Source organism: Diceros bicornis, chromosome 3 (assembly GCF_020826845.1).
Source record: "Diceros bicornis minor isolate mBicDic1 chromosome 3, mDicBic1.mat.cur, whole genome shotgun sequence".
Taxonomy (NCBI): Eukaryota; Metazoa; Chordata; class Mammalia; order Perissodactyla; family Rhinocerotidae; genus Diceros; species Diceros bicornis.
In genome coordinates, this window is record NC_080742.1 from 60,733,912 (window position 1) to 60,748,859 (window position 14,948).

At 38.8% G+C, this 14,948-nt stretch overlaps 1 protein-coding gene across 2 annotated transcripts in view; it reads left to right on the plus strand.

Annotated features, from left to right (window-relative positions):
* Positions 1–720: 720 nt before the first annotated feature.
* The window catches only part of GPR141 (G protein-coupled receptor 141), a 64,239-nt gene continuing 50,011 nt past the window's right edge, over positions 721–14,948 (plus strand). For both annotated transcript variants that reach the window (XM_058528381.1, XM_058528371.1), the window contains exon 1: positions 721–1,112. The gene's annotated coding sequence lies outside the window, so the exon portion shown is untranslated. The remainder of the gene's footprint in view (positions 1,113–14,948) is intronic.

The window sequence follows — 14,948 nt, forward strand, 5'->3', positions numbered from 1 at the left end:
GCTGATTTTTAATAAATTAGCATTTTTAATTCACATATTTCTCTACAACATTATTATATGATTTATAAGATAATTATAATATTTATAAAATATCAATTTATAGTATTGCATAAAATGGTAGGCAAGTTAGAGCAGTTTAAGGAACTTATTTTTCTTTTAATACTTGCAGTGTATCTCTATGACTATGTGTATAGTTTCTTTTGGAGATAATGTTAAGAGTCTAAAAAGTGAGGCTATGGGGGCCGGCCCCGTGGTGTAGTAAAGAGGTTCAGTGTGTTCTGCTTCGGGGGCCTGCGTTCATGGGTTTGGATCCTGGGTGTGGACCTACACCACTCGTCAGCCATGCTGTGGCAGCAACCCACATATAAAGTAGAACAGGATTGGCATGGATGTTAGGTCAGGGCTAATCTTTGTCAGCAAGAAAAAAAAAAAGTGAGGCTGTGGACAAATGCACTCCCCTCTTCTTCCACTCTAAGAGACTCTGGTTTAAATATCCTCTTTCTTAACTAATTAAGGGAGCTGATTATGGCGTCATATTGTAGTCAACATTATATGTCAGTGACAGAGCTAATCACCAAAATACATTATAGGAATAGTAGTCCCAGGTCCCCAGTGGAGTGCAGAACAACTCTGAAAATTTTCTAAGAGAAAATATTATGTATATATATATATATATTCTTTTGCCCTAAACACAACATACAGTTTATCTCCCCTTTTTGTTTTTGATAATATCACTGTCTTTTTTCCATTCTCTACAAAAGTTTGTTTGAATGAATTTTTTTTAAATGGACTTGTAGTCATAAAACCTTAATTAATATTCCCTGACAGTTGGCCTTCCTACAATTTTGCAACTTGGACTGTTCATCTTTAAGAGCTTGGTTTTTCAATGCTGGTGTGTTTGAAATGGGTTTGAGGTTTTGTGGTTGCTGTTGATGCTCTGCGGAACTTAGAGCCCTTCAGCTTCCTTTTGTTTGGTGAACCGGCCAGGCCTTGTGAGCATAAACAGACCGTAGAAGTACCCAAGCGGCGTTGATATTAGAAGAGAATCCTCTTTGGAAGTGAGACAGGTGGTCCATCTCTGCAGCAATCTCGGAGAACTCTGGCTTTTCTAGGTAAGTGCAGAAGACCTGGGGTGGGGGGCACAAGAATGAAAGTTATGCATAAAAAGAGCGTGTCGAATTTGCCAATGTAGCTCTAAGTTAGAATCCGCAGTCTTACTGTAAAAAACAAGCTTATATACTCTCACCACAACTGCTCCCTTATACACAGAATTGTTTAATTCTTCCTGTGTAGTACACACCACTCTGAAGGTGACACCCAGTTTTTATTAGTGGTTAAATATGGACAAAATGGTTTCATAAACTGTCAAAAAGGAAAAAAGGGACTCTGGCTAAAAACATCACAGAGGTCTTTAGGTATTGCATTTATGTATTATTCAAGTGCTTAAAGTGGTTTTATTTTTTTTTCCATTATGAAAATCTTTAAATTCTATTACTGGGAATATCATCATATATAGTTTGAAACCTTTCTGGTAGCCCTAATCAACAGACGAAAATAATCAATAGTAATCAGGTACTTTGAAATTTCTAAGAGAAGTATATTCAAAATAACACATATAACAATAGTTATTGTAATTCTTTTCATTCCATTTTTGCTCTATCACATGACAGGAGGAATTGGAAAACATCTTTAAAAATCACATAACTAAAATTTAAGAACAACATCTATTCAAATATTTTTACATTAAGTTCCTTCTATACCATTATTTCCTTTTTACAAGAAGTACTGAATTTCGAATATGTGGAATGAAATATAATGTAAAGTTTAAAAAAAAGTCAGTAATGCACAACATGAGTGAGAGCTTAGTTTTCCTTCTTTAACAAATTTGTAATATAATTTTGGATGGGTCACTTAATTCTTTGGATTTCAACTTTCTACACAACTGCACAATTATTTATCTAAGAAATTGTTTATTAAGTACTCCAGCTTTACAACTCCTTGTCTTTTTTAATGTGTTTAAATCAATCAATGAGTCAATATTTTAATTGACAGTTACACATTGGCTGAGTGATTTGGACAATATTTTCTAACCATTCTAGGCCAGGGGTTGGTAAATTTTTTCTATAAAGGACTAAATAGTAACTAGGTTAAGTTTGCAGGCCAAGAGGCAAAATTGAAGATAATATGCAGACACTTACATAACCATTTGAAATGTATACCATTTCAAAACATAAAGGCCATTCTTAGTCCACAGGCTGTATGAAAAAAAGAGAGGAGCCAGATTTGGCCCCAGGGCCATAATTTTTCAAGCCCTGTTCTAGGCAATGATTTTCAACAATTATAAAATGGAAGATGTAGGCTAGATCATGTGACCCCAAAGGAGTTCATGGATGATATTTAGGGTAATCCACCAATCCCCTAAAATTGTATACCAAAATCTGTGTATGTAAATATGTGCTTTTGTGTGTGTGTGTGTGTGTGTGTGTGTGAGGAAGATCAGCCCTGAGCTAACATCTATGCCAATCCTCCTCTTTTTGCTGAGGAAGACTGGCCCTGAGCTAACACCATGCCCTTCTTCCTCCATTTTATGTGGGACGCCGCCACAGTATGTCCTGACAAGCGGTACATCGGTGCACGCCTGGGATCTGAACCTGGGTCGCCAGCAGTAGAGCGTGCACACTTAACCGCTACACCACGGGCCGGCCCCTAAATATGTGCTTTTTCAATGGGAAAAAAGTCCACGAATTTCATCAGATTTTCAAAGTGATCCAAAAGCCAATTAAGATTATGGACCACGGGACTAGCTGATTTTTAAAAATGCTTTCCAATTCTAAAATTCAATGGATCTATGAAATCCTTATTGAGTGTCTACTCTGTGCAAGCCACTGTGCCAGCACTCTAAGAGATCTTAGCACACTATGACTAAAATAACGTGTCAAAAATATTTTAAAGAAGATTGGAATATGAGCACATCAGTGATATTCTTCAAAGTAACAACCATGAGAAAAATTCCATAATTGGTCAAACATTTCTGAGATATTACTTTGTAAAGTGTCTTCAAATCTAGTATGAGTTATGTCAAAATATTGGTCAAATATTCTTATTGTTCCATCTTGTTTTTGATGACAATGGTATTATTCACAACAATCATAATCAAACTTAATCCAAATAGAGTCTCTTTCCTAAAAATATGATTTCTCTAAGGGCAGGAACTATGCTTTTTTCATCTTTGCATTCTGGAATAGTATTTTTCGCATACTGAGTGCTCAACATCTTTGGAATGGATATATGAATGAATGAGAAGATGAAGACACCACCATTGAGATTATGTGCTGTAGATACTGAAAGGCTTAGAACCCAAAATTCTCTAGAAACAGTAGTTGCTAAGTCCAAAGATTGCTTCTCTTTGCAACTTTGGATGTAACTGTGATTTCAACATACTTGGTCAACTGAAGATTGCAGTTCCTGGGGATTAAGTCATTTTTAAAAAAATAGTAAATTTTGTTGAACGTAATGTACATAGGAGAGAGAAATACTTCTTACAGATTTCCTGGTCCCCTAGTCTCTGGGTTGGGGTGACTGGAGAGTGAAGTTTTGGGCAGCAGCACTCTCAGCGTCTGAGCCCTTCCTGCTCTGAGATCAGGTAGGCCGTTGTACCGGTTGGAGCACTAAGCATCAATGGTAGGTTTTCCCGGGCAGTGCAAAAGTCAGATCTAACAGAACTAGGGTACAACTCTGCTCCCTGATAAAGAAGTTCAGCCTGACCTCCAATTGAGGATGCCAAATTCTGAGCACCATTTGCCAGAGAGTGCTCACAGCTGCATGGGGACAGGGAATGACTTGCGATCCAAATGTACCTCTCTTCTCTCTCTAGGAATAACTTCATTTTCTGAAAGAGAAATTCAGTCTACCATAGCTCGCTTATGGTTCATTCACTTCTCTAGGGAAATTTAAATCTTAAGATTTAAAAAAATTAAGAAATGTTAATGAAAAGCCTGCACAGCTCTGTATATATCTGGTGTTATGCCTGAAACATCCTTATTTAAAAGAGTGCAACCCAGCTCCTCCCCTCCCTTGACTCCCTCTCCACCTCAGAAGCTATTAGGGAAATATGCTATTCTCTTTGGAATGTAATTATAGAGTGTGCCTGTGTAGTATCACTCTGCATTAAATAGCACCATTTGTTCAACCGTTTAGAGGTTGTGCTGAGGTCATATTCCTGGATCTCCTTAGGGATTGAGATTAGTCCCAGATATAATCTAAAGACCAAAGCCTTCACAAGTGGAACCTCAAATATGTAACCCAATTATGTTTATGGTCCAAGGTCTCACTTAAGTGATGGCAGGAAGCTCAGTGCCCTTCCAAAGGATTTCTGAGACTCCGCCCGTGCAGGGCTTACATGTTCTACAAATCCGAGACAGTGGGTGCCCCTCATTCTGACTGCTGCCCTCAGACCTATCTGCAGATCACCTCTGCACCTGTCTCGTCAGCTGTAGTCCCTAAGGTAGACAGGGCCCCTCTGGTTCCCTTTTAAACACAACTAACTTGAATTTGTAAAATTTTTTTTTGGCAACCTTTTTCTTAAAGGACCAGATAATCAATATTTTGGGTTTTGTGGCATGAATCTCAGTTGTAACTACTCAACTCTACAGTGATAGTGTGAAAGCAGCCATAGATAACAGATAAACGAATAGGTGTTGCTGTGATCAGATAAAAACTTCATTTACAAAAACAAGTGGCTGGTTCATGGGCAGTAATGTAGTTTGTTGGCCTGTGAACTATATTGAAGGCTTGACGACAACTTAAAAAGTTACAGTGTTGTAGAGGGAAACGGAAAACTCAAAGTTAAAGATCACCTACTAGGGGCATCAGTACTTCTTCCTGGAGGTTCCCATCAGCCACCTCTCAATCGCCTTGGTTTGAGGCCATTCTGTTGGGGCTTACTCATCATTCCTGGGCAGAGGTCTTCTCTCCTCCTTACCTTCACATCCACAGATTTTGGTTTTCCTCTTGCTATGTTAAGCCCCAGTTAGGAGATGTCAAAAATAATTTCATATCATCATCTTCTCTGAAGAGCAAGGCCCACTAAACAGAAATGTGATCCATCTAGGTCAGAAGCATATTCAATACTCACAGTGGCGCTTACCTTCCATTTATACTATGAAACGGCTCACCAAAATTATCCTTTCTTGACTAAAGGAATGGTGTGCCCTAAAGACAAATTGTCTTTCTGTTTCTTTTTTTTAATTTTGGTAAAGTATACATAACATAAAATTTACCATTTTAACCATTTTTAAGTGCACAGTTCAGTGGTATTAAGTACATTCACATTATTGTGTAACCATCACCACTATCCATCTCCAGAACTTTTTCCTCATCCCAAATTGAAACTCTGTACCCCTTAAACAATAACTCATTCCTCCTTACTCCAGCATTAACCACCATTCTACTTTCTGTCTCTTTAAATTTGACTATTTTGGGTCTTTCACAGAAACAGAATCACATCTGTTCTATTATGTAAAGACAAATTCTTGTTTCTATTCTTAGAGTCACATGAAAAAATAAATTGCTTGTCTATTCTGGCTTCCAGCTATCTCTGGCTTGGAAATATTGGGGTCTAGTCTGAGAAGACCTGACTGTCTACCTTTCTTTAATTATCTCCCACTATTCTCCAACCTGTTTTCCCTGTATAAATTGTTAAGACATCTCATCTTTCCCCAAATGCACACCGCACATTATCTTCTTTGGGGTATTGGGATCCAAGCCTAGAATGCTACCACCTCATTTTCCTCTGTGGTCATTAGACCCAGCACAGTGACCACGTCGGAGGGGCTTCACTGATACTGACAGATGGAATCGTTCTCTCTCTGTGTCGCTTCGTGTGTTAGAAAAACCACCCAGTTTTTGGCTCCTATATATGTCTCCTTTACTACTCACACAGAACACTTTTGACACTTCTGGTCACCAATTGTGTGGAGGTCTGTCCTCCCCCATCCTCCCACCCCCCTCTCCTCCCACACCAAGCAATTCTCCAGGACATGAGCTGGTTGTCTTACAATTTAATTCAATTCTGGCACTATCTACCTGGAAATTGTATCAGATCCTATAGGTTAAGTGCTCAGTTCCACGAGACTGCCCCCCCCAACCCACTGCAGATGCCAATCGCAAGTAGTAGGTTCTCAGGTTACTCACTTCTGTCCAATTTGGCTATAAATTGGAGGTTCCCACAACCCCCTCCTCAGGTTTGATTAATTTGCTAGAGTGGCTCACAGAACTCAGGGAAACATTTCCTTAACGTTTACTGGTTTATTAAAGGATATGATAAAGGAGACAGATGAACAGTCAAATGAAGAGATATGTAGCACAAGGTCTGGGAAGGTCCCTGAGCGCAGGAGCTTCTCTCCCTGTGGAGTTGGGGTGTGTCACTCTCACGGTGTGGATGTGCTCCCCGACCTGGAAGCTCTCCGAACCCCCTATCCTTGGGCTTTTATGGAGGCTTTCTCACGTAGGCATGATCAATTATTAACTCCATTTCCAGCCCCTCTCCCCTCTCTGGAGGATGGGGGCGGGGTGGGGCTGAAAATGTCAAGCTTCTAATCATGGCTTAGTCTTTCTGGTGAGCAGTCGCCATCCAGGAGCCATCCGGGAACTGACCCAGAGTCATCTTATTTGAACAAAGGATGCTCCTAGTGCTCTTATCACGTAGGAAATTACAAGGCTTTAGGAGCTCTGTGCCAGAAACCAGAGGCAGAGACCAGTGTATATATTTCTTATGATTTCACTCCTGGTGCTCTGGCACTCCTGTGGTTCATCATACACTGCCTGGTACCTGAGAGTATTTTAGTGCAGGTCTTTTCCCTAGGTTGTAATCTCCTTGTGACCATGTCCAGCACAGACTTTATTCTATGCAAGATCCTCACTTAGAAAAGCTTTAGTTGGGATCTGGACATGATATGCAAGAATTAGAGAAAAAAGTAAAACAGTTGTCACATTCATGGATTCTCTCTCTCTCAATACTCCATTTCTCTCTCTCTTTTTCTCTCTCTCTCAGTACTTCATTTACATATAATCTATCTATAACCATCTCTACCAAGAGCAAAATTATTGAATTGGCCTGTTTTAGATCTCTTCCCACGGAGCAAATTTGACATAAAACTTTTTAGGTTCTCTTAATTGAATTTTCAAGAAAAAACTTTTAACAGTAATATAGGGACTATTATACCTACTTCACTCTTTATGCTATTATAGATAGATAGAGCAACATATAGAAATATTCAAAGATGTTTATGACCCCTGCTTTCCAGGAGACAATAATGTAGTTGGAAAGATGCAATTTATCCATGTAAAACAATGGCAAAGAGCAAAAGTCATGAGAATCTATATTTGTCGAATGTTTTATGGCTTATAAGGAGGAGATAGGCATAATAATCATCATTTTACTATTAATTTTTTTCAGAAAATTTAATTAAGAGAACTTGAAAGTTTAATGTCAAATTTTCTTCATGGGAAAAGATCTGAAATAGGCCAACTCTAAGACTTTGCTCTTGGCAGAGACATTTACAGAACACGAGTGGTTAGATAATCTTTATTAGATGCATAAAAGGAAAAAGAATGTTGAGTAAAAGTCATTAGCCAAATAATTAAATAGGTAGCTAGTTTTCTAGAACAGATCTTAATACCACTAAGGCTTATTAGAAAAAATTTAGAGCTTTTTATCAAGAATGCTAATTGCTTCCCGGAAGAACACGGTGAATTGGATTACACAAAAAAGCTTTGTGACCATTTTTCCTTTACATTGCAAATGACGAAATCAAGGCTTAAGGTCATCTGGATACTCTTGCGGACCAGGAGAGTGAATTTTCTCTTCAAGTCCTGAACCTTCTCCAGCAGCCACCATACTCAGGCATGAGTTGCATGATGTGGTGTCTTGAGCACTGGGGTGATTTAGACATGAAAGAGGTCAGTGAAGGTGGGGAGGTCAGAAGGTTGGGACTTGATGTGTGGATGAAGTTTGGATGGATGACCAGGAATCTGACACTCGCTTACATTAAGGCAGTGATTCTCAAGGTAGGTCTGTATCAGAATCACCTAACAACTTATTGAGAGAACCAATTTCAAGGTCTACCTGTAGATTCTGATCCAGTGTTATGAGATGGGGCTCTGGGCCTCAGTGGTTTGACAGATCTCCTTGGGTGATTATGAAGGCTTGTGGTTAGGTGGCTGGTTCTTTCTCATCCTACATTCCTAACCTTGTATTTTAAGTACTAATAGCAGGGACATAACTAATAGCTGCTCTGAGGGCTTAAATCTAAGAGAAGGAGGAATAGAGAAGTTTCTAAGACATTCAGAGGGACAATCTGCATGCTGGCCCTGGTGCCCAGCACTGTGCATACACACAAGAAAAGCTACTGCAGGGGGAGATACAGGCTTTATTCCTTATTAGCTAGGTTTTCTTTATTTAAAAAGTGGTGATTCTCTCAGCTATTGTAAACTTCTAAGTGGCAAACATCTGCCATGTCCCAGAACTTGGTCAGCTCCAACAAGCCTCAGCTTCTTGTGTCAGTGAAAGGGAGATCACAGTATCTAATTCAAATAAGAATTATGAAGATCAAAAGAAATAACATGTGAAAAATGCCTAGGACATTTGTAATATTCAATAATTATTACCCTTCTTCCCTCCTACCACCATTGTACAGTTTATAGTTGTTATAATACCCACAAATAAAACAAATGGAAACTATTCCCATCTCACTGTTCCATCTGTCAATGACTTTCAGCCAAAGACCACAGGGACACCTGTAGTTGAGCAACTGGGTATATTACTCACTGCAGGGAGGGACAGCACATATCATGGGGACTGTGGGGCACTTCAGTAAGATGGTGTTAGAAACAATCTCTTATACGATTGGGCTTTGCTGGGGTGATTCAGGGGATGGTCTAAGCAAGTGTGGTTTGCTTTGTGCTGGATGCTATCAGAAAGCACAGACAATTTTACGATTCAGTGAAGAAATGGCAGTCATTAGTTTTAGAAAGGGGGTATTTGGTGTTTTATGGGTGGCCCAGTGACCTTGTTTTTGTCTGTGCTTAGACAAAATTACACAGGGGCCTTGTTTTGTCTCATTTTATCAGAGTAACTGCATCTGAGATGTTGCCTTTTCTGTTTCTCACTTCTGAAATAACACAGAGTACAGGGGAAAAGCTGGTATTTATTGAAATATTTATTTAAAAGGAGAGATTGAACATTTGCTGAACTTACTGTGTCTGACATCATGCTAAACTTGAATCGTCCCAACAATCTCACAAGCATATTATCTACATAAGGTGGGATTTGAAGCCAGATCTAGCTGACTTCTAACTACAAAAGCTTCCAGTCTGCTGTGCTGTCACCTTGTTGAGCCATGCTTTTGGCCTCATTGGGGCCCGTGAATGAATTCCTGCCCATCACTCTAAATGGATTGCCTTCAACTTTGTTTGCAACGGGAAAAAATCCTTTGATCTATAATCAGAGACTGGCAAAAAACTTTTCTTGTAAAAAAATGGAGAATAAATATTTTGAGTTTTGTAGGCCACACAGGCCCTATCATGACTACTCAAGCGCCGTTGTAGCAGGAAAGCAGCCATAGCTCATATGTGAACAGATGCGTGTGGCTGTGTTCCAATAAAACTTTACTTATAAAATTAGTCGGCAGGTGGGATTTGTCCCTTGGGCTGTAGTTTGCAAACTCCTGGTCTTGATTATAAGTAGCCAGAAATGCCAAATCAACTTGGATTTTTAAAAATGTATTTTACATTCGGAATAATTGTGTGTGTAAATTGTTAATATAAAAAATTGTAAATGCGTGTAATAGTTAAATATGTGTAAATATAAATTTTGCCGTGTTATATTTTAGCAGGGATTCATTTATTTATTTTAAATAAACCACCAATTTCTGAGCACGACAGAGAATCAGGATGGTGCCTCATACCATTTGCTTCTCTGATCCTGTATGGTGGGAACTGGAGCTTGAGAGACTAAGGAGCCTCTCTAATAGTTAGTCTGTGCTTCCTTTCATTATTCCTTAAAGGATAACTCTTGCTAGCTAAACTGAAGCTCAGAGTGGTTGGATACTTGTCAGTTACCCAGATTGCGGTAGAGCTGGTGGTAAGCCCCACATTCTTTTCACTAAACTCTATGCCTCAATTTTAATAAATTATTGAATTGATGGCTTGGGGGCATAAGAAGCTCCTTGGGTTGCCTTCTGAATCATCAAAGAAAGAGTATATGATCAGAATAAACAGTGCAAAGTGTAGTTTTATTGCAGTTTGACTTTTTGAAATATTAGAGTTCGAGGTGATTGTGGAAACTGGCATTCAGTACTATAGCATCTGGGGGGGCTGTGTATGTCCAGCCTCGGCACCCAATTCCCTTCTAATAGACTCCTCTTTCAGCAAGGCTTAACACAATGTCCCAGCTGCAAACAAAGATCGCCTACCACCCGCATGTCAGATTGTCTCCATCTGTGACTTGAGGGTGGAAAGATGGGCTGGAGCATATGGCAGGAGATGTTCTGCTCTGAGCCTCTCCAACCACATGCTATGCTGCTGCTAAGCTCTCCGTTAAAAGAAATTTTTGATTAGAATCTCCCATTCTCCAAATGTGCAGGAAAAATACAAGTATGCACGGGTAACTGGCACATGTGTATCTGCATGATTTTATATTTAAAATTGAATATCACAAATGATATTTTTCATTCAAATTAAAATGGTCATATAATTTATACGTTAATTTATACTGTATACCCAGCTGCTACAAATTTCTATGGATATAGCCCACCAGGCAATATTCTCTCTTTTAGAGGAGTATAACCTATGTTCCTCCTCTCCCATGAAACTTAGTTTAAAACCCACCTGCCCCAGGAAATCTCGGAATAACCCAGCTTCACTGCTTCATTCTTCCAGTCCAGAGTTTGTACCCTCAGCTTATATTACAAAGCAAATGGGGACTCCATGATAATGGACCACAACTATGTCGTTGTGGTGGGCCATTGTTATAGTGAATATACTCCTAGGAGCTCCATTTGAAGATTTAGGAACTATAAATCTCAAGATTCACTTGTGATTTAGCAAGAAAAAACAAGTCTTCCAAGTGCTCCAAATGGAATATGGCAGAAAGAAAATGTATCAATATTTTTCCTGAGTCTCTTTCCTTCTTCAACCTCATATTATATATTGCTTTGTGGTATAATAGTAATAATAAATATAAATAAATAACAATTATTTTGCTTGTATGTTTGAATGTGTTGTTGCTAGAGGAACGGAGGCGAGATTTGCTTTGTGACCCAAGGGGAGACCTTTGATAAGAGCTATCATATATCTCAGCTCAACTCCGTCTCCCTTTTATTTCACCCCCTACCTTAGAATTAGATTTAGAAAACAAAAATACAGGACTCCCAGTTAAATTTGAATTTCAGATAAATGATAAATTTTTTTTAGTATAAGCAAGTCCTAAATATTGCATGGGATACTTATACAAAAATAATTATTTGTTGCTTTTCTGGATTTTAAATCTAACTCAGTATCCTGTACTTTATCTGTCAGCTCTACACACAAGTCCTTAAGGCATGATTTTCATATAATGAGTTTTCTGCTTTGACAGAATTGGATTAATTTCCTACTCAGCCACATATGAGCCCTTAGGCAACCTACTTAACCTGACGGTAATAATTCATATTGTAGAGAGTTGTCACGAGGATTACAAGGATAGAATGCAAACAAATCCCCTAGGGTAGGGCCAGGAATAGGCAGCTGCTCAACAAGTATTGGCCAAATGTTTATTTCCTTTTCTTCCTTCAATTTCTTTCAATTTTTCTCTTAACCTTTCTTGGAAGAATCGGGTGCTGCTCCCTTTTCCCTCACAATAGACTGTATCTATTTCTATTACAGCATTTATTTGACATAACTTAAGGACTGTTTTGTAATAATGACAATATAGATATATCAATTTCTTTCTTCCTTCTTTCTGTTTTTTTTTGTTAGTGTTTGCCTGGTATAGCTTTTTAATATTTTTCTCTTTCAACATTCTAGGTTCTCTTATTTAAGATATGTCTAAATAATGGACTTCTAATGGATTTTTAGACAAAGTCTGGTAATCTTTTTTAACTGTAGAGTTTGGTCCACTTAAATGAATTACTAATGAAACGTGCATCTATTTCTACCTTTTAAATTTTTACTTTCTACTTATGTACTTCTTTACAGGCCTCATTTTTCCCTTCTTTCCTCCCTCCTTCCTTCCTTGTTTCTTTTTCTTTTGAATCAATTGTATTTGCTTTTTCTTCATTTCATTTTTTCCCCTTTACCAGTTTGAAAGATATACATTCTATTTTCACTCTTTTAGTGTTTTCAAAGAAATAGGAGTGTCCATATTAGTTTAAGAACCCTGAAGTTAAACAATGTCTTAGATCTTACCCAGATCTTAGAGAACAGAGAACCTTCTCTCAAGTTATACAATATTGTTACCTAGTATTTTGGTATTGTCTTTATTTTATTCCAATAAATTAGATGTTATTATTCTCTTATACAAAATTTTTTGACCTTACTGAGTCTGATGATTGATTTTTTTCATCAATTCTGGAAAATTCTCAGGCATTATCTGTCAAAAAATTGCCTTTAATTTGCTCTCTTTATTGTCTATTCTGGAACAAATTTAACTCCATGTCACTTCTCTTTTGTGATTTCACTTTCTTGATAAGAACATTGCATAGTTGTTGAAAAACAGAACTGAAGTCAGACTCTCTGGGTTGAATATTATGGCTCTATCTCTTACTAGATGTATGAATTTGGGAGAGTTACTTAACTTCCCTGTGCCTCGGTTTCCTCATTTTAAATTGGGAAGCAATAGTATTTACTTCATAGGATTGTTGTGAGGATTATGAGAGAAATTCTATGTAACGTGCTAAGAAAGGTATACAGTATGTCTGCTGTTATTATTTTTCTTTCTGTGCACATTCTGAGCAATTTTTTCATAACTATTATGCAGTTCACCAATTTTTATTCTCTTTTTCTAATATGTCCTTTCAGATGCTGGTTCTATTGGTATATTTTTCACTTTCAAAAGTACAATTTAGGTTATTTTTCAAACTGCCTGGTCAATTTTTAATCACTTACTTTTAACATATTCTTTTATTTCTTTATATATTCACATTGGCATTGGCATTTGCTTCTACCAGGTACCTTCTGCCAGATACCCAGAAACCCTGGGCCAGTTTGAAAATTGCTTGTACTGGCCTCTCCTCAGTGTGTTGGGAAAACATATTGAGGGAAAGGATAGAGCAAGTTCTCTCACTTGATAAACCTGATTTGAAATGACTGTGAGATGAGTGTCTGACAGAAAAGAAACCAACGCCTGAGGTTGGGAATTCAATTTGAGGTTGACACAGTGGTTTTCATCCTTGGATGCCCATTGGAAATACATAGAGAGCATTTTAAAAATATGGACACTTTAGGCCGCTTCCCAGAAGTGGGAGCCATGCGTCAGTGTTTTCTAAAAGCTTCCCAGGCCATTTTACTGTGCAGCCAGCACTGATGCATCAAACAGAGTATCATGAAAAAAACTGAAACCATTCCAAACAGGGAGAGATTTAACGTAGAGGCTCGGAGGCTGCAACACCATTGGAAGCGCTGAGAGAATAAAGATTAGGGGCAGCTGCTGCTCTTTTTCTGGAAATCAGAAAGTATCAGAATCTCAGGAAAACACCACTGTAGACTACAGCTGTTTGTGCTCCAAATAGGGTGCTTCAAAGGAAGCCTGAGACCCTCTGCCAGACCGCTTGTTGCTCTCTCCTGAAGCCCTTGGGCCTGCATGCTGTTGACACAGGAAAAGTGATGGCTTCTCTTCAGTTTGTCACAGGGACTTAACACTAACCCCTGTGGCTGGGGACTCTAGGGGATAAGAAGGGGGAAAATGGTGCAAATCTGTCAATAGATTAAGAATCACTGATTTGGGATAGGCAAATTTCCAAAATTCAGAGCACAGAGGGTCTCAGGCCCAACAGTAACTCTGAACTCAGAATACTTGTGCAAGCGTTTATCCAGACTCAGGAAGAAAGCTTGAGGTTAAACTCTCCCAGTGGAGAGAATTTTCCCCATCCTCCAGATTTCTGTAAGTACCAAGAGGGAGTGGGAATAGTTTTTCCCCCCTGTGATGCCTTTAAGTTTTCTGGCAGTGCTAAAGAATTCACAAATGAATGGAAAAAGAATCTATAAGAAGAATCTTAGTCAAATGAATTAAAGGCTACACTTAGCAGAGATTCAGCTGAATCTGGTACTCAGATGGAGATATTTAATGATGGGTGCCATGAAAATGCAACTATAAAAAAACGAAAATGCATCTGATACCAAAGCTCATGTTCTTTGTTCTGCATGCCATTGCCTCTTCGTAAGCAAGTGACAGTGTGAATTTTGTAGGTTTTTGCCCCCCACATGAATCATAATGATTGATGGTAGACCCTTGCAAAGAGACTGGACCTGGATGAAGGACAATAAGAGAAGTCCCTTCTCGTGCTGGTGGCTCTCCTCCTGTTCGCTCTTTCTGAGAGTGACCACACACTTGGTGTGTTCCTACTTCTCAGTCACTCCCACAGCCTCTTCCTCTTTCTGTCCTATTCTTCCCCGACCTTCTTCTCCTCTTCTTCCCTTTGTCTCCTTGTTAAAGGGTCTGTTAGTGGAGTCGGGCAGAGATGTGGTCAGATCTGTCTGGGGTTTCTCAGGGGTGGGGCAACCTCAGACTCTGTGCCCAGGGGAAAATATCACTCTAGAGGCAGACAGCTGCACCCTGAGCCTCCAGACCTTCTCCTGTCATACTAATATTGAATGTTTCCTGCTTGCCAAGATGATCCTAAGTGCTTTTAAATATGGTGCTTAGAACCACTATTGCACATATTTAGTACCTTAGTTTAGTATCATTACCAAAA